The 26171-nt window shown below is 39.7% G+C and overlaps 1 protein-coding gene across 1 annotated transcript in view; it reads left to right on the forward strand.

Annotated features, from left to right (window-relative positions):
• The first annotated feature begins 215 nt into the window (after nt 1-215).
• Nucleotides 216-26171, forward strand: part of LOC146310426 (leucine-rich repeat and fibronectin type-III domain-containing protein 2) — a 208077-nt gene continuing 182121 nt past the window's right edge. Inside the window, exon 1 of the mRNA XM_084742277.1 lies at nt 216-1040. The gene's annotated coding sequence lies outside the window, so the exon portion shown is untranslated. The remainder of the gene's footprint in view (nt 1041-26171) is intronic.

A 26171-nucleotide genomic window follows, 5' to 3' on the forward strand; every position in this document is an offset into this window, starting at 1 on the left:
TGAGGGGTGAACAAAAAATCTTCTATATTCGCTGAAGCTTTTTGCAGCGACAAACAAGGCACACATTAAATAATATAATACCCGGGCTGCCCACTGTCCTGATAGGCTACTTTGTCGGTGTGAACGCTTAAACACTGCTAAGCACACACTAATCCGTGGTCGGTCCTTAATCTCCTGCAGACAACAACACGGTGCTCGCTGCGGACTGTGCCAAAGTGGCTCCCCGCGCGTAATCATCGCTCCTATCCGGCGTGTGTTTGCGTAAAGGCGCTGCTGTAGTTGTAGCTGACCTGCCCTCCTCTGCCTGCCTCTCCTCTCCTCTCCTCTCTTCTCCTCCCGCCCGGTGGGCTCTCTCTGTCATACTTCTTCATGGTGTTTGTGCCATCTAGGGTTATCCGCCGCTCCATTGCAGTCTTCTCTAGCGCAGAGAGGGTCGCGCCTCTCCATCTCCTGCCTCCCGCACAAACAAATAACTCCTGAATTATTGAAAACAACGAGAAAACTTTCTTTTGGATGTACTATTTTCACAGTTTTTCTAAAACTTTGGGCTTGGATGCGTGATTAGGAGCCGAAGGACATATTGTGTTTCCACTGACAAACTCGCCGACACCGCGGGGAGAAAATAGAAACACGCCTTTTGCCATGTAGCAGCAACACTCTCTGGAAATACATAGACGAGCCCACACAGCAGCAGCGAGCTGGTTATTTTTACTTGAAGGGGGGGAAAGAAAAAACTACAAATATGCTGTGAAGCTCTTCGTCGCGGCTTGGCTCCCGGCAAAAATCAGGTTTTCCTTCCAGAGCATCTATCTGTCTATCTGCTGCTGCTGGAGGACAATTTTTTGTCAAGGAGAGGAGAAGAAGTGCGAAAGAAGGAGGAGAAGAAGAAGACATGCAGCTCGGTAGGCAGCTGGTGTTGCAGTTCGTCTCCTGGAATTAGTGGATGAATGGGAAGGGAGCGGCTGTAGCCTCGAACCAGGGAAACAGAATACTGTAGGAGCCTGCGGTGGCGCACAATGGATACTTGTCCGTCTCTGAAGGTAAGAAATAAGCTGATCTGGTGTATTAAACGCAAGAGTTGTGACTGTCAGTAGTTTATTTTGTCGCTTTTTCATCTGCATGTGGTGAATCTTTTAGTTAAAGATCATTGTCAACTCGGTTTTCTGCTAATTCTAACGCACAAAATGCGATTTTAATACGCAAAAATATTGTTTCTGAGCTCTGGATTTGATATTTCCTGTAATAAAAGAGTGTTAATAGGTTAAAGGATGGCGCACACTCTTGGATAAATATTCCAGGTATCCACAGAAAGTAACCTGATCGGTATAAATCTAAAGAAGCTACGTGTGATTGCTGTTTTTCATCTTCTATTGTCACATATTGTGGGAAAGGTTGGGGGAAAAAAAAGCTGTGAGGTTGGATAGCTGTGTGCCCGACGCATACTAATCCAGGGTGTGTATGAACGTGCGTGTTTTGTGGGTCTGTCAACGCGTGTGTGTGTGTGTGTGTGCGGTGTGTGAGAGAAAGGAGGGGAAAGGAGGGAAAGATTAGCCTACTCTTTTCCAAAATGTTCCCTTGTGGTTACAACAGGCTGAGGCGTTTATTAAACTCCCTTTAAGTTTCACGAATGGGAGAGAATATTGTGTTTAGATGTCTCCCAACTAGCAGAGGGAAATTTTTCGGGTTTTAGGTGTGTGTGTGTGTCTGGTTAAGGGATCGATGTCCGTCATGAGGCAGCAGTGTAACGCCACCACCCACTGTAATCACCACCCTCTTGTGGATTACAAGTGGTAGCATGGCACTGGCGGGATCGCAGCGAGGAGAAATCCGAGTGTGGAGGAAGCAGGAGAGCGGCTGAAGGCTGGTTCAGCACCATGGACAGCAGCAGCAGCAGCAGCAGAAGTATCAAGCTGCAGTAGGAGGGAACGTTTCGACTCCCACAATAGGGCATTTATTGACATGTGAATGGCTGGTTTTCCACTAAAAAGAACGCGGAGTGTGGAGGTTTTCTTTTCCTGTAGTTGACTGAAGAGATTCAACAACGTTTTATTCATGAAAACAGAATTATACTGACGCAAAATGACTCACTGACAAGTGCACTTTGTTTATCCGGGCCTTACTATTTATTGCCAAAGCCACTGTAATTTGTTTCAGTCGTTCTCACTTTGCAGGTCTATAATTTATGTGTGTGGAAAAACAAAAAAATGCTCATCTAACAGATAATAAAGAGCCTCAAAGTACCAAAGATACAGACAATAAAGATACATACAAAAGTACAAAGATGAACATATTACTTTTTAAGTCAGTATTGTCAAATTAAGAATATAGCTTTGACATATAATCAACCACCTCTAAGCTTACATGACAAACAGTTGCTTATTTAAGAATCCAGCTGTTTTTCGTCCACCTGGCAAATGTTGGTTCAATATCCACTTTTACCTCCGTTTTGGTCTCCACCATCTCCTGCAGGAAATATTTGCTTCTAAAAGGTCAAGTGTGTAAGAATTACAGGAACTTGTGAGCAGAAAATAGCAGAAACTGAATGTAATATTCATAAGTATGTTTTCATTAGTGTATAATCACCTGAAAATAAGAATTTTTGTGTTTTTGTTACCGTGGAATGAGCTGAGAGGGAGCAGGCCCTCTTCCATGAAGGCCACCATGTTGCGACACCACATTTCTGGCTTTTTTTTTTTTTTTTCTTCTGGCGTTTTGGCTTTGTTTCACATTTTGCGCAAGTCTCATGGCCACTGTAAGTTCTTGTACATGCTTGGAAGGGGAGGGTGAGATTAAGTGTTTGCAGTCTGCAAGCTCACTGCGAGATGCCACTAAATCCAACACACTGGTCCTCAAAACCCCTGAAAACTCTTTCTCTACAGCATTAACCTGCAGTAACTCTTTCTCTTTTTGGTCACTGAGGGGCAGCAGAAACAGGTTATGAACATCTTCTAAGCTGACACAACAGACAGTTGCTTATTCAACCATCCAGCAGTTATGGAGCAACAATATCATTCATTCATAGGTGTGTGTCATCTGCCTGCCAAATCCAAGTGAAATGTTCACTGTTTTTTAGCTCCATTTTGGTCTCCACCATCTCCTGAAAGAATTATTTGACTCTGAAAGGTACGATGATGAATATTTGGGGGAATTTATCGGGACAATATGGCAAAAATGGAATATAATATTCATAAGTATATTTTCATTAGTGAACAATCACCTGAAAATAAGATTTTCTTGTATTTGTGTTACCTTAGACTGAGCTGTTTATATTTGATGCGGGAGCAGGTCCTTTTTCATGGTGGCCACCATATTGCACTGCCATGTTTCTACAGTAGCCCAGAATGGACAAACTAAAAACTGGCTCTAGAGAATGCTTTTCATGAGTTTTGTGGTCACTGTGGGCTCTCCTACACGCTAGATGACACTAAATCCTACACACTGGTCCTTCAAAGCCCCTGAAAATTTTGTCATCAGGCATCAGAAACACAACATTGATATACCATCATTGATGGTTAAACAGTTGCTTACTTTCATTTCAACTCTTGAGGGAAATGTTTGACTCTTTAGCTGCTAAATGCTCCATTATGTTCACCAGTTAGTTGCTAACTGCATCGCTCTGTTGTTTGTTTGCTGATCAGGTTGTGTATAGTAGCTTTATAGAGCTTTTGTACTGTAAACTGCTGCCTATTGTTGTGGAAAACAGATCTATGAGAGCAGTGAGAATGAATCAAAACCTCAGGGGAGCTGCAGATTCCAGTGATAATGCTCTTCAGGCTCTTAACTGGTACATTTTTCACCTTCTCCTGGACAAAGTTATGTTACTTAAAATGAAGGAGAAGAGTTTTTCTTCATTTTGACATTTAATTTTTTGACATTAAATCTTAGTTATGGCACTGGAAAGCGCTTTTGTCTACATGGGCCTCTAAAATGAACAGTTCCTTGTAGCTTTAAAGACTTAATACACAACCATAAATAATAATAATAAAAATACTTTAATCTCATTAATTATGGATTAACAATCAAGAACTCAGCTAATCTACTTCATCAGGACTGTATGGGCGTGGTTTGTTCAGATTTGATTTACAGTGACCAAACAATCTGCCAACTTTCATCAGACTACTTAAGACATTATTACATTCTGATTGACTCTTCATAAGAGCACAGACAACAACACCAGTAGAGAAATCTCTCAGTTGAAACAAAAAAGACACTAAACTGGTCTAACTTTAAAGAAAATAGTGTGTTTGTGTGAGACTCAATCACTCCTAGTAAGAACCCGATTAAGAAAATTGGTGTTCAGGGCCTTAAAATTGAATTAACGCTGAACACGATTTAAATCAAATTAAACTCACTCTGCTGATTGAACAAATCAAGTTCAATTTACTTGTCATGAGTAGTACTGTTCAGCCTGTGCAAACTGGTACATAATGTTCTCTGTTGCTTTGGGGAAGTTTTATAAAGTTGTAGAAAATAACCCTGGTGATGTCATCAGGGCTATGGTGATGTCATCTGGGTTATTATCTCTCTGAGACCAGCAGATTTTTAGCAGAAAACTGCATCACAAAAGGAGGCGTGGAGTTTGAAAGACAGGCATTTACCCTGTAAGAGCCCTGAAAGATGCAACTGAGATGCATCATGGGAAATGAGGGATGTAGCATCTTGGGAGCTTGTGGCAAAAAGTCAGGATATCTCAGCATCTGTAGCTTCAATTTTGACCATCCTTTTTTCAATCTGTTTCATGAAAGTTCCCCAAATTTATGAAAGTGCAATCCTAAACTGATGAAGTAGCCCTTTATTTTTTTTTTTTTTTGAGTGAATTTAACTGTCCTCAATACTGAAATATGTATTACTTCAATGCATACTGATTGTTGAAATTAATGTTTTGTGATCATCATCATACTCATCAAAATTAGACCTGCAATGATTAGTCGATTTATTGATTAGTCGCCAGCTATTAAATCAATCGTTAACTATTTTGACAGTCAGTTATGGCAATAATTAAAAACAATTAATGTCTTTGAGTCATTTTTTAAGAAAAGTCTAAGTTGTCTGAATTCAGCTTCTCAAATGTGAATATTTTCTGTTTTTTTTTTTAACTCCTTTATTACAGTAAACTGAAAATCGTTGCTTTGTGGACAAAACAAGATAATTGAGGGCATTAGTTTTCTTCATTTTCTGACATTTTATGGACCAAACAACTAATTGGTTAAATCAAGAAATTGATGAGGAAAATAATAGTTTTTTGCAGCCCGAATCAAAAATCACACAAACAACCATCTCAAAATTATAGCAGCCCGATCAAATAGTTTTATTAGCTTCACCTATTGTTTCTATTTTGGCTGATTGTGGCTTTATCATTAACCCAGATAATCATGTTACTGTAGCCAGAGAACAACACGAGCAGGAGCTGTTTAAATTATATTTATTCAGTTTGTACTCATTGTTATTCAGGTCTTTAGTCTCTCATTGCTAACAGTCACAACAGAACTGTCAACAGAGCTCATCTGATATGTTGATATCACTGGCAGTTATTGTCTGTCAATGCTTGATGCCAGGATGATGCTGGAGGGTTAATACCTTCTGTCGAGACGGCTCACTGAAATTGATAGGCCTGCTCTGACAGATGAGATAACCTGCAATCGCAGGCAAATGCAATTTACTGGTGTACGGCAGATGGATGCTGAGGATGCACTCCGAAGTAGGCCAGTTTTACCTTGGGGAGAAGCTCGACATGCACAGAAGGCTCCCAGAGAATGCTCGAAAGTTGTTGTTTTGCAAGGGAAATTATGAGAGAGAGGTGGGAGGACTGTTTTATTAAACTCTGTGCACAGTGAAACAGTAGAGGAGGAGGGGGGGATCAATTCCTGCTCGCATGGAACAGCTTCCATGGAAGGCAATTGAAGTTCAAAAATTAAGTGGAAAATAACTTGGGATTTAGCCTTAAACCCTCTGTGGTGTCACTGCAAGTCTGCTGTGTGGAAAAAAAAAGAACTAGAGCTTGGTTCCTTTCCAGAAAACTCTCCCTTATGGTTTAATTCGCTCACCTTCAGCAGCAGAATGGGCCGGGCGCGCAGAAAACACAGCAAAGAAATAAATAAATCCACAACAGAAGCGAGGAGGAGCCGACACACCAGGCAGTCAGATGCTTTTGATCTGCTGTAAAATAATGCATACGTACAGTAAAGCTCTTCCAGGGAATGCATGCAGCTGTGGGGCATTTTTTCCCTGTGCTTTCTTCACCTCAGATTGCCATGCATTAGAGGGAGACATTTCCCTAATGAATTTAATCATCGCTCCTGTTGTCACCGAGTTTGGTCTTTTGTTTTGCGTTTGTGCCCGGCGACTCGAGCCCAGCTGCTGGGGAGCAGCATATGTGCAGAGTGAAGCTGACACTCCACGCTGCGTTTAGAGGATTCAGCTGCTCGGATGGAGCCCCGGCATTTGTAGGAATGGACTTCTTGTTAAGGAGGATTTTGCTAGATAATTAAAATTCTCCTCTTATTTTTCTTTCTAGTCCGACCCTGAAAAAAATCTCCTTCCCATGTCACAAATATCTGAACATTATTATTAAGCTCGGGCTTTTTTGTTTAAGCAACATATGAAGACTTTCATTTGTTTTGCCATCATAAAGGGCATAAATATTATTTGACATGTCCAGTATGATGATGAAAAACCAGAGAGACACAGCAATCTCTTGAAATGCCAGTCAGGAAAACCTGTAAAGCCATAGTCCTTTTTTGGCATGTTTTAGCACACGAATCACAAAAAGCCTTCCCTTTACAAAAGAACACAGCTTTTTTCTTTTCCACTTTTGCTGACAGCCATTGTTTCCCCCCAACAATCACACAAAGGACCGATAATAGATGGGTGGATGGATTTTATGGATGGGAGGATGGATTTTACCAATATACTATGAAATCTGACTTGTAATTTGTTTGAGATAGGTGACGCGCCACACTTAACATTTATTAGCTTTTGAATGCAGATGAGAGCAGTATCACAAATCTAGGTGATGCATTCATGCCCTGGTGGGAAATTTTAATATCTGAGGCATAACACTGATTGATAAGCGATTGTATGTATTCTGAAACTAATGATTAAATAAAACAAATGATACATGAAGCATGCATGTTTGTGAGGAGGACTTTTTGAATCGTAGCTTTCAGCAGCAGGTGCTGTTCTTTGCCAACTGCCTCCTGAGTCTCAAGTGCGAGACCTGGAGCTTCCCACCAGCTGCACTGGAATATGATAGCCCTGAAGCCTTTTCAAAACGCTGTTTGCTTTTATTGTATCTGCATTACCTCCCAACAACAGTATGATATAGTAGCAAGGAGGGACTCACATCTATTATTTAAAGGCCCAATGTGGAGGATTTAAGGGGATCTGTGGGCAGAATGCCGCAGAAATTGATTAGAATATTCATAAGTATATATTCATTAGTGTATAATCACTTGAAAATAAGAATTGTTGCCTTTTCGTTGCTTGAATGAACCATTTATATCTACAGAAGATGTGGGTCATTTATTTTTTCTTTGCAAATTTCACCACTGTAGTTTCTCTTTCACGTTTGGAAAGGGAGGGTGAGGTGAAGCATTTGCAATCTGAAAACTCACGGCTAGATGCAGCTTAATCATACACGCTGGTCCTTTAAGTAAAAGTAGCAATAGCACGGTGTAGAAATTCTCTATTACAGGTAAAGGACCTTCATTCAAAATTTTGCTTCAGTGAAAGTACGCAAGTATTAGCATCAAACTACTTAAAGGTACAATCAGTAGAATCTGTCGGTTGCTGTTTGTAAACGCACCAGAAAAACAGTTGGTTGTTGAGTCTCATTTCAAGTCTCAAGGTTTTGCTTGGTAATGTGTCTCAAGCACAGCAAAATAATGAGAAAATAAGAGGGTGCAGCAGAGAGCGTCACACACTTCTGGTGGGTTGTGGCTGATGATTAAGAGACTATTTTCTTTTAAATCTATGCATTTTTTTTTGGCAGAGTATGCCTTTAAAGTACCAAAAGTTTTTGTAATTTCTCATTGTATCAGCAGTCCGTGAAACTTAGTGCTAGTCATGTGACACACATACTCTTCTGTAACTTAAACTCTGAATAATGTTGACATTTGCTTGTACTGCCCTACCTCCTCCATAAGTGCTATGTCACCTGATGCAGATGGGTTTACATTGAAGATACTTGAAAGCTTGGTGCATTAGATGCTAAAAAATACCTTGCATGTCTGTGTGAGACAAAAATATCTGCTTGTGAATACTCTGACTGATATTGTGATATGATTTGTAATATTTGCATCATCCTCATTTTCCTTCAAAAACATATTGATGTGATTATGCTGTTATTTTGTGGGGATCTGTACCAAACAAAGATGTTTTCTCTGTCTGTAGAATCTGATGTGTAGACCATCTCTGCAGCACAACAATATTTAATTTCAAATGGTATTTTCACAAAAATTTCTTTTTAAAAATATATTTTATTTTCAAATTTTCAGTCTTATAAGAAAGTAGAACAACTACAGCACAAATGCATTATCCCTCTCCTTCCTTCCCTTTGTACATTATTTTTCCTTTTTTTGGTATCATGACACAAAATCCTGTTAGATCACTTCCTGTTAAGTTGCTTCCTGTTTACTTTCCAACCTGAGAAACATGCCGTTCACTGTCAGAGTCGCTGTAAGTTGATTTATATGATTTAAAACATGCTAAAAATATATATATATCAGATGTTATTTTATTAAAAAAATATATATAATAAGTTAAAAACAGGTGTATTTACATGCAAATGTTTTCCTTACTTAAATTAAATAGTGCATTTACTTGATTTATATTAGTATTTTAGCTTTAAACTAAGATATCTATACTTTTTGCCCTCATACTTATTTCTTTCTATATTTACTTGGCTTTTCTGAGTGAACAGGACTGTGCACATAACACTCCAGACCTGTTGGTGGCGGTATTGCACCAACAGGTCCTGCCGTTATGTAGCAACCAGCAAAAACACCAAGAAGAAGAAAACTTTTGCTGCTCAGAGCGAAAATTCGACTGAAACGATGACGCAAACATGGCTGTTCAAAGAGAAAGAGGCAAGCGGTGCCTCAATATATCATCCTGGTGACGCTACACTCAAGTAAAAGTGGACCTAAGTCGGTAAGTGTGTAGAGTTTATCGTACACAAAACCCCGCCACAACAAGTCCAACTCCGGACAACTTTTTGAGCCATTAGCCGTTAGTGTGCATGCTGCACACTAATGCTGTGTTGAAGGGGCAAACGTTATTTAGTTAGAAGTCAGTGGCAGCAGCTCAACACAAGAAGACCCGAAGTAAAGTGGTCTGGCTCGGTCTAAGCAGCCCGGAGTGAGTCACAGTGTAGCTGTTCCTGCCAGGCTCTCTGTACCACGCTGGCCTTGCTGTTTGACTGCAGCTCCAGCTGGTTAATTGAGGCACTATCGTTAGCTCCGCCATCAAAGCTAGCTGTTAGCTGAATTAGCTTGTGCTGCTAGTTTTGCTGAAGTTAGTTATGTTGCCACAAACAGACATTTACCCGTCTGTCCTTGCTTAAAATATCAGATAACAGTTAAGCTTGTCCAACAGCATAAGATATAGTTCTCACTGTAACTTGTCTGTAATTGTTCAACGTTATTGAAATTGGCGGTGGGAAACTTGGCTAATATGGGAAAACGGATGGACCAGACAATCGTGGAAGACCAGCCTCCAGTGAGAAAGATGATGGACAGCAGGCCTGCTCTGTTCACATAATGTCCAGTATGACCCATTACTGCTGTATTCAACCACAGTTTGCTAAAGTATGTTACACCATATGCACTTACCTACATCTACTTACACCACTCTCATCAAACAAGAGAGAGGATTTTATCAAATCTCAAGTAAGTGTCGTATTCGTCGTCATATTCATCATCACCACCTTATATCAGTGTTTGCTTGCTTTTAGCCCTCAATCTAAAACATCACCACAACACACACTGCTGAACCTGCGTCTTGAAGAAACAGGTTCAGTGAGTACAGTCATTTATAATGGAAGTGGTGTGGTGTACATTTTAGGACATCATCAGACCTCAGCTTGAGTTCTCAGTTTTCAGAAAAAAAAAACAAAAAAAAAAAACAGCAGTATACCTTGGACTAAAAGGTTTCAGGTCATGAAAAAAACTTTGCAACCAAATGATGTTGAGGCCTCTTGGTCTTAAGATGTGATGTAATCTAGTTTGAAGTCATTTTGTTTGAGGTTTCTTTTTGCTGAGGCATTTATTTTTTTCTGAGACCTGAAGCCTCTTTAGTCTAAAGAACAGTGTCATTTTGTCTGATGCCTGGGAACTGAAGCTGAGTAGTGATGTCATAAATTGTGCAACGTATCATTGGCCAATAATTTTTTCCCCAACTTTTTGATATGTTTAACACACTAAAAGTTCACCAAACTCAAATTAATGGAAATAAACATGATATGTTATTTTGAATGCAGTCTGCCCAGTTTCATTCTGATTTTTGTGCTTTACCATACTTAAATCATCAAGTGAACACACTATAACTGTGGGTCCTAAGATCCTACCTAAATTTGTTTCCTTGTGTTCTTTATTTTGGAATGCAGGTTTCAGACACAGCAGGTGACTCCACTCAGGTTCCTGTCAGGGGTTCTTGCAGTGAGGACTGAGGACAGATTGAAGACTAAATGTTGGCAGGTCTGTTTGTTGCTGTGACACATTATTCAGGAAAGTGACATACACTTTTGTTACGCTTCATTTAAATATGCCCAAGTGTCATTATTCACATTACAGGAGCTGTATTTTTTTATTATTATAATTTTTAAAATTTGGTAAAATCATTACAAGCTAAGTAATGTTGTGCTACCAAGATTCTCAGACCTAAACATTGTACTTTGCAGACGTAAGAGAACATTAATATTGTAGTGGAGTAACGCACTTTTTATTTTAGCAGTTTATTTTTGTTTCCTCTATATCATTCAGGCACAATCTTGACCCTGTAAATGAATGTGAATTGAGTTAAGATTCAGAATGAACATCATGTTCAGCCTTTATTCAGTGATCTTATTGAAAAACAATAAATAAATCTGATTTTTTTTTGTACAGCACATTTTGTGAGTTTTATTTTTAAGTCAGCTACACTAAGGTATATTAAGGGCATTTTATTTAAACTTACGTAGTGCTTAAGTTCACCTTACTCGGTTTCTGAGTTGTAACAGCCTGATTGAATTTGACTTTATTTAAATATATTGAGTGCTCGCATCGTTCAGCTTAAACACAAGTTAACACAGCTTGATAAAAGTTTAGTTGCTTTATCTAATTTTTTCAAGGCAGTTGTTTCCTGACTTTTTTTTTTTTTAAGCAAACTTGATAGAATTTACAGTGTACAATTCAGTGTTTAGTTAAAACACACGTAATACTTTTGTATTGTTTTATGTACAGTTTTCACCAGTATGTCACTGAAGAAGTGTGATAGTAAACAGACTGACTAAAACTGTCTTCAGTAGTATTGGTTTACCTTGGTGTTAAGTCAGTTTTCATACAGCCTCAATGAGAATACTATAAACCCACTTACTTTATCTGCACACCTCTGTACTCAAAACATGCATACAAAGATGCACAGACACTCTAGGCCGTCCTCGATAGATAAAACAAAAATGGTTCCCACATTTTATCAAAGGCTGCAGAACTTAGAGAAATATTATGTTGGATCCTCTTCATATGTAACAAATTAGTGATTTCTATTAGCAAAATTTGCTGTTAACAAATATTGTCTCGTGCGATTTGGAAATTAAAGTGAACCATATTGCAGTTTTGAGTTTGATTTGATTTTGGTTAATTGTTCAGCTTTAGATACCAAGGGGCATGACAAAGCGTTGGTAATGTATTTGATGACCTGGCATCGAGAACAGACAGGAAGGTTTCACCCTTAAAGACTATTTCACTTCGCAGTTCCAGATATCCTCACGCTGAAACAGTCGGTGGTAAAACGTTAAATAGATGGTATTGACAATAAACCAATTTATTACAATCACCTTGAAACTCTGATTATCTATAGTGTTCAAAATTGAAATCAATAAGCACATAGGCTCCCCACGTTTAGAAATTTAGGACTTCATATTCATGACCCAGAAGTGAGAATGAGAACACCCTCTTTCACAAAAAAAGATCTTGGCCAGTGTCAGTCCACCTGCCGGCGCTGTGTCCGTCCTCGTGGCCACACTGCTGTGATGTGGCTTTTTCCTGGACGTCTCAGCAGGAAGCACTTGACTCCAGAATCTATCAAAGTGAGCTGCAGACCGAGGGCAGGGCCGCCGCGCAGCTTTAGAGAGAACCTCGGGGAGTTTACATAGGCGACAGCCGCCTTCCTTTGTGAAACTCTAGTCGGAACATTAACATGTCACCGATGACTTACCAATATGACCGTGGGGACACAGATACTGCAGCAGCAGCGACGGATGTGAAACTTCAGAACTCTTCTTCAGTGGGAAGACGGCTTCTGGTGCAATAATTATGGAACCAGAATGGGCGGCAGAGTGTCTGACTCAAACTTTAAATACATTAGGAAAAATTATTCCATGAGTCAGATTACAAAAGCTAAATTCTTATTTCCTCCCTTTCTGTTTCATCTTCTCTCCATTTGTTTCATTTCCAGGCTCAATAGGCCGCCTGCGAGCGCCGAGAGCTGACATTCTAATTTTGCTGTCACCCCTCTCTCCCTCTCCCACATGAATTCTCTGATGGTTGTTGTTGTTGTTGTTGTTGCTGCTGCACTTTTGAATACAGTGGCCTCCGTCATTTAATGGCTGGTTCATTCATCATAGTCAGCAGTTCCAGCCCACTCAAGCCACTGTATTTCCAACAAAACCTTTACATTTTAAAAGCCTCCTGAGTTGAGGCTTTTGCTGCTCATGGAGCGTTCAGCGTGGCTGATAGATTGAGAGGAGAGGGCAGTCATGTGATGTCCACTGTCACACATGAGAGAAATATACTCTACAGAAGGGTATGACAATGTTCAGTGGCCAAGACTGTGTTATTTACAAAGATGGATGCAATTTTTAGTGGTCCAGGCAACGCTGCTCGCTGCAGACCACTATTGTTTTTGTTCTGATCACACAACTAAGGCAAAATCAACAGACACTTATTGACCTCAAGGTGGCATTATAACAAACACCTTAACGTTTTTGCAACTATCTTGAAAACGGCTTGACGTACACTCAAAAATCTTTCACCATTTTAACCTTTTGATTGATCTGCATCTTTTCTCAAATTGTCATCTGCTTTAAAAATATCAATGTAAACGTTGCAACCTCACTAAGCTTATGTATTAAAGTGTTTTCAAATCGTATTCAGATCTGTAAAATCAATGTATTGCTGTACTTTGTATTCTGTGCACAACGTTTTCTCAGTGTTGACCAGACATCACCAAAATATTTGACAAAACACCTGAAACCATCAGAATAATGAATGATTTTTTTTCAGCATTTCAGCATTTTGATTGTTATATGCATTTTAAGTTTAAACAGACAAAAGTGCCACAGCTTTGTACGTCTGATACCATTGTCTCAACAAGTGAGAAGGTGTGTAGGAACCATGTGTACCCTGCGGTGCAGTCTGTAAGTTACCTTGTCTGGGGATCCAAACGTCAAGGGTTTGAATCCCCATGTGGTCAAGTCCTTCTTTCCCCCAAGGAGGCAGATAATACGTGTGTGCATCATGTCAATGCTTGTTTCTTACAAGCATCCAAATGTCCCCAGTCTGCTTCGAGCCTGTTCATTGCTGCTTGCAGCTATGTTCTTGATTGAAATTGGGAACTGATTTTAAAAACTGGTGTTTTCTGCAATATTAAATGCATGCAAATGATGGCAGGGGTTGTCCCATGGTGCATTGCTCTCAGTGTCTCCGGATCACACATCCTAGTTGACTGTGTCAAGGCTGTCCATCAGCAAACTTGTGGTGTAATGTACCCATCTGAATCTGTGACAGTAATTTACAGTTCACAGACTCTGTGGTTCACAGTCTCTGAGGAAGAACGTGACATGTCATGTCAGTTGTCTAGCAACATGCTAACTAGCAGTGATTAGCCCTGATACAGGGCACAAGTGTTGACAGTAACAGTAGTGGCTATGTTGGTAGTTTTCTCAGAAATTTTCCTCTTTCTCTTGTTTTCTATGATAACATGCTGGGTTTTTAAACACCTTTAGGGCTGCAACTAATGATTATTTTCATTATCGATTAATCTACTGATTACTTTCACAATTAATCATAAAGCCTATGAAATAAAAAAGAGAGAGAAAATGCTCCTCACAAATTTCCAGAACCCAAAGTGATGTTTTAAAATAGCTTCTTTAGTCCAAATGCCAGACTTTTCATTTACCATCAGAAATTAGGAATAAAGGCAGCAAATCCTCGCATTCAATAAGCTGGAGTTAGGACATTTTTGACATGTTTCCTTGAAAAATTACTGAAATTATTAAAGGATTATTAAAATAGTCGGCAACTAATTTCCTGTGATTGACTAATCAATTAGTCACCTAATCGTTGCTGCTCTAAACAACTTCACAGCTTGACAAAACCAGCCCAACTCAAGGTTCACTTAGATCTATTTCCATAAGGAAATTTTACTGTTTACATGCAAAGTTTGTAGCTGATTCCCTCCACTTTTAGGATTTCTCAGCCACAGTGAGGTAAAAGTTAAAGAGTAATTTAATGATGGGTGTCTTTAGAAAGATTATGCCCTGTATCAGTGGTGGTCCTTTGTTGCTGTTAAATTGGGATTTTGTCAAACCTCTACTTACAAGGTCAAGATTGAACTTAAGAGTGTTGCTTATTGGCTTTGTCTGGAGCTTTCACACAGATTTCATCAGCTGCCAAGCCTGTTCAGACTGGTGTTATTTTAGTCTTGTGTTGAATTTCACTGTCCAGTAAGCATCAAGCATGAATTTGATCATTCAGACAGCATAAAAAGTAAAAGTGTTTTGGACCTCTAAGTATGTAACCATTCTTTCAACAGCATCAGAATGACTATATTTTAATGAGAAGCAGGTTCTCAACTTAAATCATAGTCAAGTCACATAAAATAAGGAGCCCTGTTTGGACGATCTATTGGGTATGGCCTAAAGTGCATGGCGCAGGTGCATTTCGGGCATGTCCAACTCCACTTTTTGTGTTAAATGACGCATAATCTGGACACATAAAGTAAGGTGCAAGGCGCAAAGGGGTTGTGTTTAGTCTCTTAATTAATCATTGGTATGTTCTTGGCGTAAAATGAATGTTTTTGTCATAAAATGAATAACATCAATCAGAGTGTTATCCCCCATCCTCAATAAGAGCCAGATGTGCCTGCCTCTGGCACATTCCTATTTAAATGACAGATGTGACAAGGTTGAGAAGCAAACAGCAACGCTGAAATAACCCTTGTATTGATGCACGAACCCCGGGCCACCTGCAGCCCATCCCTTATTAATCAAAATGTGTCTTACTAGCTGAATAATGCAACTTTAAATAGCAGGAAACTGCTGCGCTGCTGAGTTAAGACCAGGTTTTTGTTGGTCAGTAATGTTTTCTGCTGCCTCAAGATAGTAATGCGCCAGCGATGCACCTGACCACACCTCATATTAAGACCAAAACATCCATGGGTGCACAGAACTGAATGTGAAAATGTCAACTGCGTCAGTCACTAGCAATGACAGGTGTGTGGCACTGTGGGGCAGGAGTAAAATAGACCCCAAGATCCCCTCTCAAGTGAATTTTGTCCAATTTAGAGAGTACATACTTATATACATTCTGATATAAACAAGGAACTGTCTTAATGGATCTACAGCAGTAGTGGTATACACAGTGTTTAGCACCATTGTCTCACACCACAAAGGGTTAGACCTGGGTTCAAACCTGTCGGCCCAGCTGAGGCTTTTCTGTGTTGACTTTGCATGTTCTTCCCATGCATTGCATGGGTTTCCTCCGGGTGCTCCAGCTTCCTCCCACAGTCCCAACGACCTGTTCGGGGCGTACTCGACATCGGCTCTGGCCCCTCAAGACCCTCCAAAAGAAAGCGATTTATAGATAATGGATGGGTATATACACCCCTTCAGATATAAAGATGTTTTAATCTGCAATTCACCAACTGCACACTCCCTATATGGTGTCACCCTTCTGCCCCTATGTTTGAATCAACACAGCTGGAGATAATGTATATATTCAGCTCTACCGTCTGGATGACATTGAACTGTCTCTGTGTGCCTTTGGGGTGTGAGAAACTGGGCTGGCCATTAATATACTTGGGCAGATGGCATATGTGTAACATATGTGTGGGAAAGGCTTCATATAATTCAATTACTCTATAAACTGCAATCATTTATGCACACAAACAGACATACTTATCTACATTTACAGTATTTTAATGAATTGCATTCATGTGGCTTCTCTGGTACAACACAGTTGGAGGTATAATCTTAATTTTTTTAAACTCAAATACTCCCACAAAAACCACTCCACACTTTCTTTCCTACTGTGTTGTAAAAAAAAAAAGAAAAGAAAAAAGCCTTTGCTGAAGTTATCACCGAGAGCATGACAGCGGCTCCGTTAGGTCGGCTCTTCTTACTCGCTGATGTGCGGTGGGCCCCAAGCTTAGCAACAAAAACTGTTTAGAGATCTAAAATGGAGAGCTCCTCGTGCCGGTGTGGGGTGATAACATTCAGGCTCTGCTGGGGATGTCGCCACTGTGAAGAAGCTGTAATTTAGAGAGGGGTTGGAAAAGCTTATCTTCCTAAGCCTCTGAGCAAAATAAAGAAATAGTGGGAAAAAAAACACACACTTGACAGAAGCAATGAGTCACTGTCGATGGCAAACAGGAGTTAAAAACACAGCGGGGGTGAAGGTTCTGTGGTCCAGCTTATATGGTTTTTACGCCAAAATTGGTGCATATATGCAGGTTTTTTTTTTTTAAGAAAAAATAGCCAATTGACCCTTTTCCCATTAGTAGTAGACAAGTTTGCCAGTTTTCAATCAACTCATGTCAGTGTAAGAGAGCAGAGAGAAATGTTGTCACTGTGTCCAGCTGTTTTTCTAACTTCTAACTGAATCACTGTGGTTTAAAGTTTATTTTTTTCTCCCACATCTGTTCGTGTTTAGCTGGATAGGAGAAACCCAACATTTCCTGATTTTGCTCCTTCATAGTAAAAACTTATAGATAACAAAATAACGAGAGACTTTTATTATGAAGAACCATTTTACAGATACTCCACTAAAAACAAGCACTTCATAAATACACATCTTAAAGCAGGCTGAGCAACAACATTGCAAATATGTCAAATCACTGCAACTTTTCCACAAAACTGACCAAGCATTGTAGCTTCCTGTGAGTTCCACCAATCATAGCAGTGCTCCATGCAAACATCACACGTGTGTGTCAATGAACCGACTCAATGCTCCTACTATTTCCAGTTTTCTTTGAATTTTTATTTTTCTGATTTTGTCACAGGTACTGCAAAGAACACAAGGTTTGTCAGTGGTATCATTATTGACATTTGTCAATGCTCTGTGCACTTTTTTACTTTATAATTAAGCATATTCCAGGTGATAAGAATGTGAGTATAATAATAAAATGTTTTCCTAAATTCAAGTACTTGTAAATAATTATTTTCCAGGCCTTAAAATTCATATTGATTAACCATTATGTCTTTTAATACTTGAAGTTGTCATTAAATATCATTCTAAGTGGTATTTAAAAGGTCTTGAAATTTAACCTGGAGAAGTACCCTGATGTTTCCATCCTTGCCGATTGAAGCTGGAGCCCATAAATACCTGTGACCACTACACAGTCATTTCACCTGGGAGTAAATGCCAATTGTACTCTTTACCACTGAAAACAAAAGCCAGATGGTAGTGGGCGTCAGAGGGATTTTTTTGTCTAGTGTAAAAGGGGCTCTATTATCTGTGGAATTTTTTGTTAAGACAGCGAGAGTCCCCCAAACTGGGTCCAAAAGGTCAATTTCCACTACACATAGGCAACAGTATTTATCTTGCTGCAGGGAATATTGCAGCAGAAATGAGATATTCTGCTTGTCTTGCTATGACAGTGCTGTTGGGCCTACTTAATGCAAGATTCTAGACTGTACTGGAAAAACATTTTTTTCATGTTGGCCTTCTGGTTTTGTTTTTACTTTTTCAATGCTTCCTTAAACCCAGTTTGACATACGCTGCACCATTAACTTGTACAGTGAGGTATGTATTTCTCTGACTCTTCTGACTGCAATTCTCAAGAGATATTAGCATATTTTGGTGCAGAATCGCCGGCACCATCAACAAGTAAAATTCACATGGGTGCGACTTTAAGTGCTCATTATAATTGGCTCTCAAGATTTCAGTTTCAGAGCCATCCATGCTCTGTTATAAATTGCAGTCATTAGGCAGAAAATGTCCCAATTCTGCTTTAAAGTTGAAGTTCCCTCTCAGCAGCGTCTTTGATAAATTGATAGCAGGTCTTTTAATCTCACTGTGCTCCTTTGGGGTCCTCCCCGATGATTGCTCTGTTGATGGGTTCTTTGCAAAGCGCTGTCCTTGTCTCACAGCAGTAAGTGCGCATCTCTTAGTCAGCACGAGCCTACAGTATGCACACAGTGTTCCCTCGGCGCTGCTTTTGAACGTCAACCTTTTCTTTTTGCTTGTTTATTAGGCATTCAGTTGAGAGAAATTGCAGAGGATTAGACTGAGATGTTTCTCTGTAGTTGTTAGAGCAGACACACACACACACACACACACACACACACACACACACATCAGTGCAGTTAGATATCTCGATTGTGCTTGGAGGTTGAGTTTAAAGACACACGTCTGCCCTTGGCAAGGTTTACTTTATTAAAGGAACCAACATACAATTTTATTGTATCAGTACGGCAGAACATGTTATAATGGAGCTCCTCATGTAATCTCTGTCAGCAGATATCTGCAAAATCAGCAGGCAAGTGACACAATTATGGTGTCAGAAGCATTCTGGTTTCCATTCATAGTCTTTTTGTAGTCCTCCCAGTATCGACCAGTCATGTTTGAGTGAGCTTTGGTTGCATGCAGGTAAACAGCCTGAGCGGAGAGCAAAAGAGGCAGAATGCATTGGTCAAAATACCCTCGGCTACTGACATTTATTTAAAGACTTGGCCCAGGTGTCCTTATCTGGATATCAACTGGAAGTCTGTAAATCTTTGTATAAATCTCCATATTTTTTAAGAATGGGTGAAGACCACTAGTAGTTGGACACCATGATAATATTGATCAGTCAGATCAGACTTAAATATTATGAAATATTCCATGGACTGCCATGGCATTCTTGATCCTCATAGGATGAATCCTAATAACTTTGGCTTGTCTGCGATGCCAGCACATGGTGGACATTTTTAGTTCAAAGTTCAATGTCTTTACAACTGTTGGATACTTACTATGGGAGAGACATTCAATGGGCAGTTGATGGAGTATCAATTGTAATAACTTTGGTAATGATATTTTGAAATCTCTCTTCACATAATGACTCCTCTGACTGGGCCATCCTCACACAAAATAAACTTTGTATTACTACCAAAAAAATCTCTTAGCACTTTTGTGCTCACAACATGATACACCCCGCTGATACTGGTTACCTGACCTTGAATTTCACTGTTGATGTCTGTCTGGTAATTTCATGCCCAGCAAGAGTGAGAGTCTCATTCAAATAAGACTTTTTTTTGCCGTGTCTCAAGTCAAACAAAAATAAAATACACTCAAAGCAGACAGTGTACATACTAGAGGGACTGCCCATTAAAACAATGGAGCTGTGGAGCAATTGGCTTTTGTTTTTGGAATAATGGGACGATGGACAAATGGGCTATTGGTCCAGTGGGACATTTCCTGGACTACTAGGGTTTTGGAACAATGAGCCATCATAACATAGTATGACATTCAACCTAGATATGGTTGAGGAAATGGAGAAGAAAAACTTGGGTTTGGTGGTAAAATATCTCCAAAAACTCTTTAAACAACAAAAACAAAAATTGATTTTTAAAAAATGATTAGCAGTGACAATAAAGTTACTTTTTGATACATCTGATGTGGTATATTTAACTAATCAGACCAAGTACAAGTAGTTGTACTTGGGTATTTGCCAATACTGAGTACTGATATGAGTATTTAATGATGCCATTACAGTTCTTATAATAACTTTAGAAACATGTTTTCATCAGATGTTCCTCAATTTCTAAATGTAACAGATTGTTGTTGCTGTTTCCTGCTGCTAGTATAATCAGTTACTGCACACATTACATTTTTGGGTTATTTGTATTAAGTTATTTTACTTATTTTATGCTCCTTATTAAGCTGTGCAGTTTACTGTGTGCATCAATCATTCCCAAAGACTGGGTCAAGGTGGGTCACATGAGATTTTATTTGGGTCTCCAAATAACTAGAAAAACAAGAGCCTGGTAATTCTGTCAAAATACACTTATTTTGTCTCATTTATGAAGTAGGCTAAAATGTCCTATGTTGTTTTCCTCATAAGAGAAAATAAAAACAGTGAGAAGGCCTATTAGCTCAGCCTAAATGCATTTATTTCTAATTCCTAAAGTTTTAACGTGTATAAATTTTCAATAAAGTGTCAGAGTGTCGTTCATTAATGTGCGAATGAACTCTTCCTGAGATTTATTGATAAGGTTTATTATGAACTGGGTTGTGATGTCATTGTTAAAAAGTGCAGAAAAAAGTTTGGGAAATTTCACAACAATTATTTCATTATCAATTACAGCACTTTAGTATTTTAAGAACCAAGAAATAATTAGTTCCTACCTGCCATTTTTTAGGGGGGACAGGTATGAGTGTGGTGCCATGTGTGCAGCAGTTTTGTTTGCCCTGCTGTGAACCCCATAGATCAGGCATGTCCAAACTATTCTGTAAAGGGCCATGTGGCTGCAAGTTTTCATTCCTACCAAGCTGGAGCACAGCAGGCTCGACTCATTTAATCAACTGATTTCAGTCTTCAGCTGATTAGTTGAATCAGGTGTGCTGTTGATTGGTTGGAACAAAAACTTGCAGCCGCTCGGCCCTTTATGGGATAGTTTGGACATGCCTGCCATATAGTCAAGTTGGCTGTACTGTGCTATCAGGCCGTTTTGGTGAAGATTAACAGCAGAATAAAGAAGAATATACAGAGAGAAGTTGTAGCAGCTTATTACCAAGAGGGTTACAGACTGGCAGCAGTGGCGTTTTTTCTTCATCTTTGGATTAATTAGTCATGGCATTCAACTAGTTTTACGCCCGCTGGGCCTTAATGGACGGCATCTGGCTGCAGTCTACAGGTGCACTCTGTGAGGTTGTCTCATGAACTTACATGGAATTTTATGGACAGTCGCCAAAGTTGCTGCTGTCATTAGTGGAAGATGTTGAGGACAGTCTCTGATAACGACGGCACAACAAAAAAAGAGGGTAAGTATCAGTAAAAAAACGTCTGGAACTCTATGATTGTTTAGGTGTTTGCTTGTGTCGAGCAGATATTTTTCAGGACATGGTATCGGGTGTAGGGTATAGGAGAAGTTGTGAGTAAGTGTGGACAGTATCAGACCGATACCCAATGCTGGTATCGGTATCAGTACATCACTACTGCCAAAATAGCATACTATAACAATTACTATGCATTACACACTGTAAAGTGCTGGTTCCCAACCTGGGGTCCGGGCCCCCCGTAGGGGGAAATCACAGGGGGTCCCCAAAACTTTGTCTGCCCTGAGGTCCAAAAAATCAGATTTGCACATGTTGACTAAGATCACAATTTCAGGGTTTTCAAAAGTCCAATTGAAGCACTTTACAAGTATTTTCAAGGTTAATTTTCAAGATTTCCTAGCACCTTACAGCTGATAATTGACATATTTATGTACAAAATGACAATTTCACCTCAATTCAACTTTCCTTACATACAAATAGAGGAGCTGGTCCAAGGAAAAACATTAGGGAGCCACTGCTGTAAAGAACTAGTAAACAGAATATATCTGGGCTGGGTTTAGGTAGTTTGCAAATGGTCTTGGAAACTGTACCAAAGACAGGCATATTAAAAAATTATTATAGCATCCTCTCAGTGTACACATTAATCAGGTGATCACAGTTAAAAAGCAAAAAGTCCTTGCTGTGCTGAGTCTTTGGTTTGTGCATTTTGTGAATTCTTGTTTTGGTTTGGAAAATTATGTGTCATTTAGTGTATTTCTAAGCAGTTATAATGCAGAGATGTGTTGATAAATGTCTATAATTACACAGATCCCAGTCAGATATTAGCCCATATTGTTCCTATAGTGTGAATACAGTCATTTAGTTGGCATCCTTCCTCTTAACTGTAACTAAGATGTTTTGCACTGCATGGCTTGTGTTCCACATGATTACATGAAGTGGTGTAATTGTGCCATAATTAGTTATAATAAGCTGCTGGCAAGCATATCCCGGGATGCAGGGAAAACTGCCAAAAATAGAAAAATTAGGTGAGAGCTAAAAAATGTAGCTCTCTTGCCTCTGATGATTGTGCAGCCACATTCCAACACGAAACAGCAGGTTTCACTGACACTGCAAAGACAAAAATCAGCCCACAGCAGAAAGAATTCAGCGGCGGAGCTGAATGTGTGATAGCGAATGCCCACTGTGTCCCCGCTAATCCCATTTGATCAACCAACGGTCGTGATCTGTTTCAGCCTGTATGCACACTATGCAGTGATGGCTGCGAGTTGTTATTGTGAATTGAGATGTTGAGTTTTGCTCCCAACAGACGATCTGTGCCAGGAAAAAAAAGAAAAAAAAACAACAACAATATCTTAGTATTATGTTTTTCCTTTTGCTGGTGAAGCGAACACAGAAAAAAAAGCCACACAGCCTCAGGCGTTGAGCCCATATAATCCCACAGCAGGCTATCCTTTAGATGTCAACAGTGGCAACAAAGCCTCAATTTGTTGCCTGTATGAAGTGGGTGCTGAATAGAAGCACAAAGAGACAGACGGGGCCTCTCTCACACGCGCATTGATAGGAAAGATAATGTAAACAAATTGTTTTGACCTTATGAATATTTAACAGTGATGAGTCTGGGCTCTTCTTTTAATGCAGCAGTTTAAGAGTGGTCAGAGTTCTCTCCAGTAGTTAAACTACTGACATGTTGTGGCCACACAGAGTCAATATCTGCTGTCTGAGATCCCCGCTGGAATGTTTTTGCAACATCTCTGGTGCTAAGTGCTCATCAGTGTAGTGTTTTAAAGCACTTCTTAAAGGTCACTTCTCAGTTGGAGTGGACTGAAGAGTGACTTTGTTTTATAGCTGAAGCTGAGGACCTACTTTTTTTTTAGCTGATACATCTCGCCAAATGTAAAAACGCCAGCCTTTCCAGGAGAGAGATTTTTTTCTTCCTTACTTCAGCCAGGATCTTCTGCTTGTCTCCTCATCTCAGGAGGCGCACTATGATGTTGCATGGTGGATCCTCTGGGTTTGGGTGCGGCTGCAGATCCACTTCAGGTGCGACATCCTTCTCACTCAGTCCCAGTACATAAAGGAATCTGTGGTTCAGCAGCCCTGCCCTCCACATCCTCTTTCAGGCCCATTATTCTGATGTTATTTCTCCTGCTGCGAGACTCAAGGTCATCAACCTGATGGCAAAGGGGTGACACTTGTTCAGAGTGGAATTTGGAGAGCGTTATCCCTCCCCAAACCATCCTCCAGATTGCTATGCGTTTCTTTCCATTTGCGACCCTGTGCTTCACCAATTTGAAATCCTTGGACAATATTTGAATGGCTGAGTTGATCTCTTTGACTTTGGCACTCGGAGATTCTTGATTGCTTTTGAATGAGCCCATCCTGTGCTCATACCTGCGTTCTCCAAAGAGTTCTTTACTTTCTGTCTTTGTCTTGTTATCCAAACTTGAGGGATCCAGTTGATGAGACTTCTGCACTTATTTTTTAGTTTGCTACTTGTCTTTTGGCTGTTTTTAAGGTAAAGATCACCGTTCTGGTGAGTCATGAATCATACTATGACATCATGTTCACCTGTCTGTAGTAGTTCCTCATTGGCTTTTAACTGAGACCAGAACTTGGCCGTATCAGGTCAATTATTTGTTTTTGATTCTGTAGCTTTGTAGTTGTTTTCCTCATGTATTCACATCTGAACATTCATTTGTGTGTATGTCTTAGTGTCAAATTGCTGTTTTCCCAAAGCCTTTTGAAACATTTTTCAACATGACATGATTAAGGTTTCAGTATGTTGAAGCTGATAGGTTGATGGAGGGGAACACATCAGCAGCTGAGTGAGAGTTTCCATTTGATTTGACCCAACTGAGCTTGACTGCCAGATGCAGTGCTGCCAAACCCGACCCAAGACCTGAAGCTATATTTTTACTTTATTTCATGCATTGCTAAAATATTTTATTCTACTTTCCCAAGCTGCACTGGTTTAATCATTTCCTCTGGGTATTTTGTGTCTGCTTGCTATATGCATATACATGGAAACACATGGACTCAATTGACTGGCACAGTCGGGGAGACAAAGAGAGAAGCTCTTATTTAGTCATGTAAAAGTAACTGAACTGAGGATATTGAGGATCAAAACTGATGCAGCAGACCTAGCAACATCATCTTTTTTAGCTGGTGTTTGAATTACCCACAATGCAATTCAACTGCCAACAGTTTGAGCTGAGTTTTGGGTGTGAGCTGAGATGAGTGAGCTACGGAGGTCTTGTAAGCTCAGTTCTAATGATTTAATACAATCTTTTCCTCACGTATACAGTAGTACACTTGTAAACGGAAACTGGAGTTCCCCTTTAAGGCTAGCAGAGGCTCTCTCTCGTATGACATGGCTTTCAGTTGCAGTATACTGCAAAAATAAATTTATTTGTGATAAAATGTTGTAAATTACACAGATTCTGTAGTCTCCTGGACCACATAATCACAATTCATAACATTTTGCACATTTAAAATGAACCCTTTTCGTCCCTAATCTAAAATAAAGTTGACCACAGCCAAAACACCAACAGCAGCAGGGAGCTTCTTAACTGTGACGGCAAAATACAGCATTGTAGATAACTGGTCAAAGAAATGTTGAGGAAATGTCTCTCGTTTATTTCCTCCCCAACTTTTGTAGTTTTTGATGAAGTTGCATGCTAGAATCCCCAGCACCATTGTCCCAGACTGGCCAGCTGCCAAAATACAGAGAGAAGAGAGGAGGTGATGAAAATGTCGATATGATTATCTGAATTGCCCTCAATTATCTCTGTTACCAAGCAAAAACATTTGCCCTGGATTTTGCCCCTCTGGCTTCATACAGTATGCCCTGCTGCTGAAGGCTTTTGGCGCCAGCTTCACCACAATCACCACCTCTTCTCAGTCCAAAGTGTTGAGTTATCACTGTCATCATTTTTATTTTACTTTTATACCAACATTAAATCGCTAATTTTTGAAAACTGAAAATGAAATGGCATTGAGCTGACAGCCACAGTATTATAATAACTCGCACACAGTGACATTTCTGAGTGAAACAAGATAAGCAGGTGAAAGATAACGCTGGGAGGAATTTGATTTGAACATTGAAAAGTGTTATAACTCAACACACTATGCTTTTGCTAGCAGGCTAATTGATGGAACTTTGCTCTTCGCTGCTGAAAGTTGAATATTAATTGATGGGTGGATGTTATTGGTTGAAGATGGTTGGTTCAAGCCCATGTAACAACAGATCATACTTTGTTTTACAGTAAGAAAATACGATAGCTTAGGATATAAGACTACAAAGAAATTCAGGTTTTGGATTTTTTGGCACAGATTGTTAAATCAGCTTGTCCCCACCAGAAAAACATGCGTGTTGGTTGCAAGGGCAAGTAGCTTATTGCGACTGATATGTCTGCTTATTGTTAGGTGGCGTCCCCCTAGTGGACGTAGTAAACAAGACAGTACAAGGAGCAACTAAGTCCATATTTTAGAGGTGGTAATGTGGATTGATGGGTACAACAAGCACAGGAATTTAACCAAGGAGACCAGGGTTTGAGTCCTGTGTGGAACAAAAACGTAAACGAAGAAAGATTTAAAGATTTTAGAAACTTAAAATTTCATTATGGAAGAGATGTCACTTCCATCATGTGACATACATAACGTAGTTATTTCAACCCAAATCACAATCTTTTCCTAATGTAATGCTTTACAACAAAATGT

The sequence above is a fragment of the Lutjanus erythropterus genome, chromosome 18, assembly GCF_056507025.1.
Source record: "Lutjanus erythropterus isolate fLutEry1 chromosome 18, fLutEry1.hap2, whole genome shotgun sequence".
NCBI lineage: Eukaryota > Metazoa > Chordata > Actinopteri > Lutjaniformes > Lutjanidae > Lutjanus > Lutjanus erythropterus.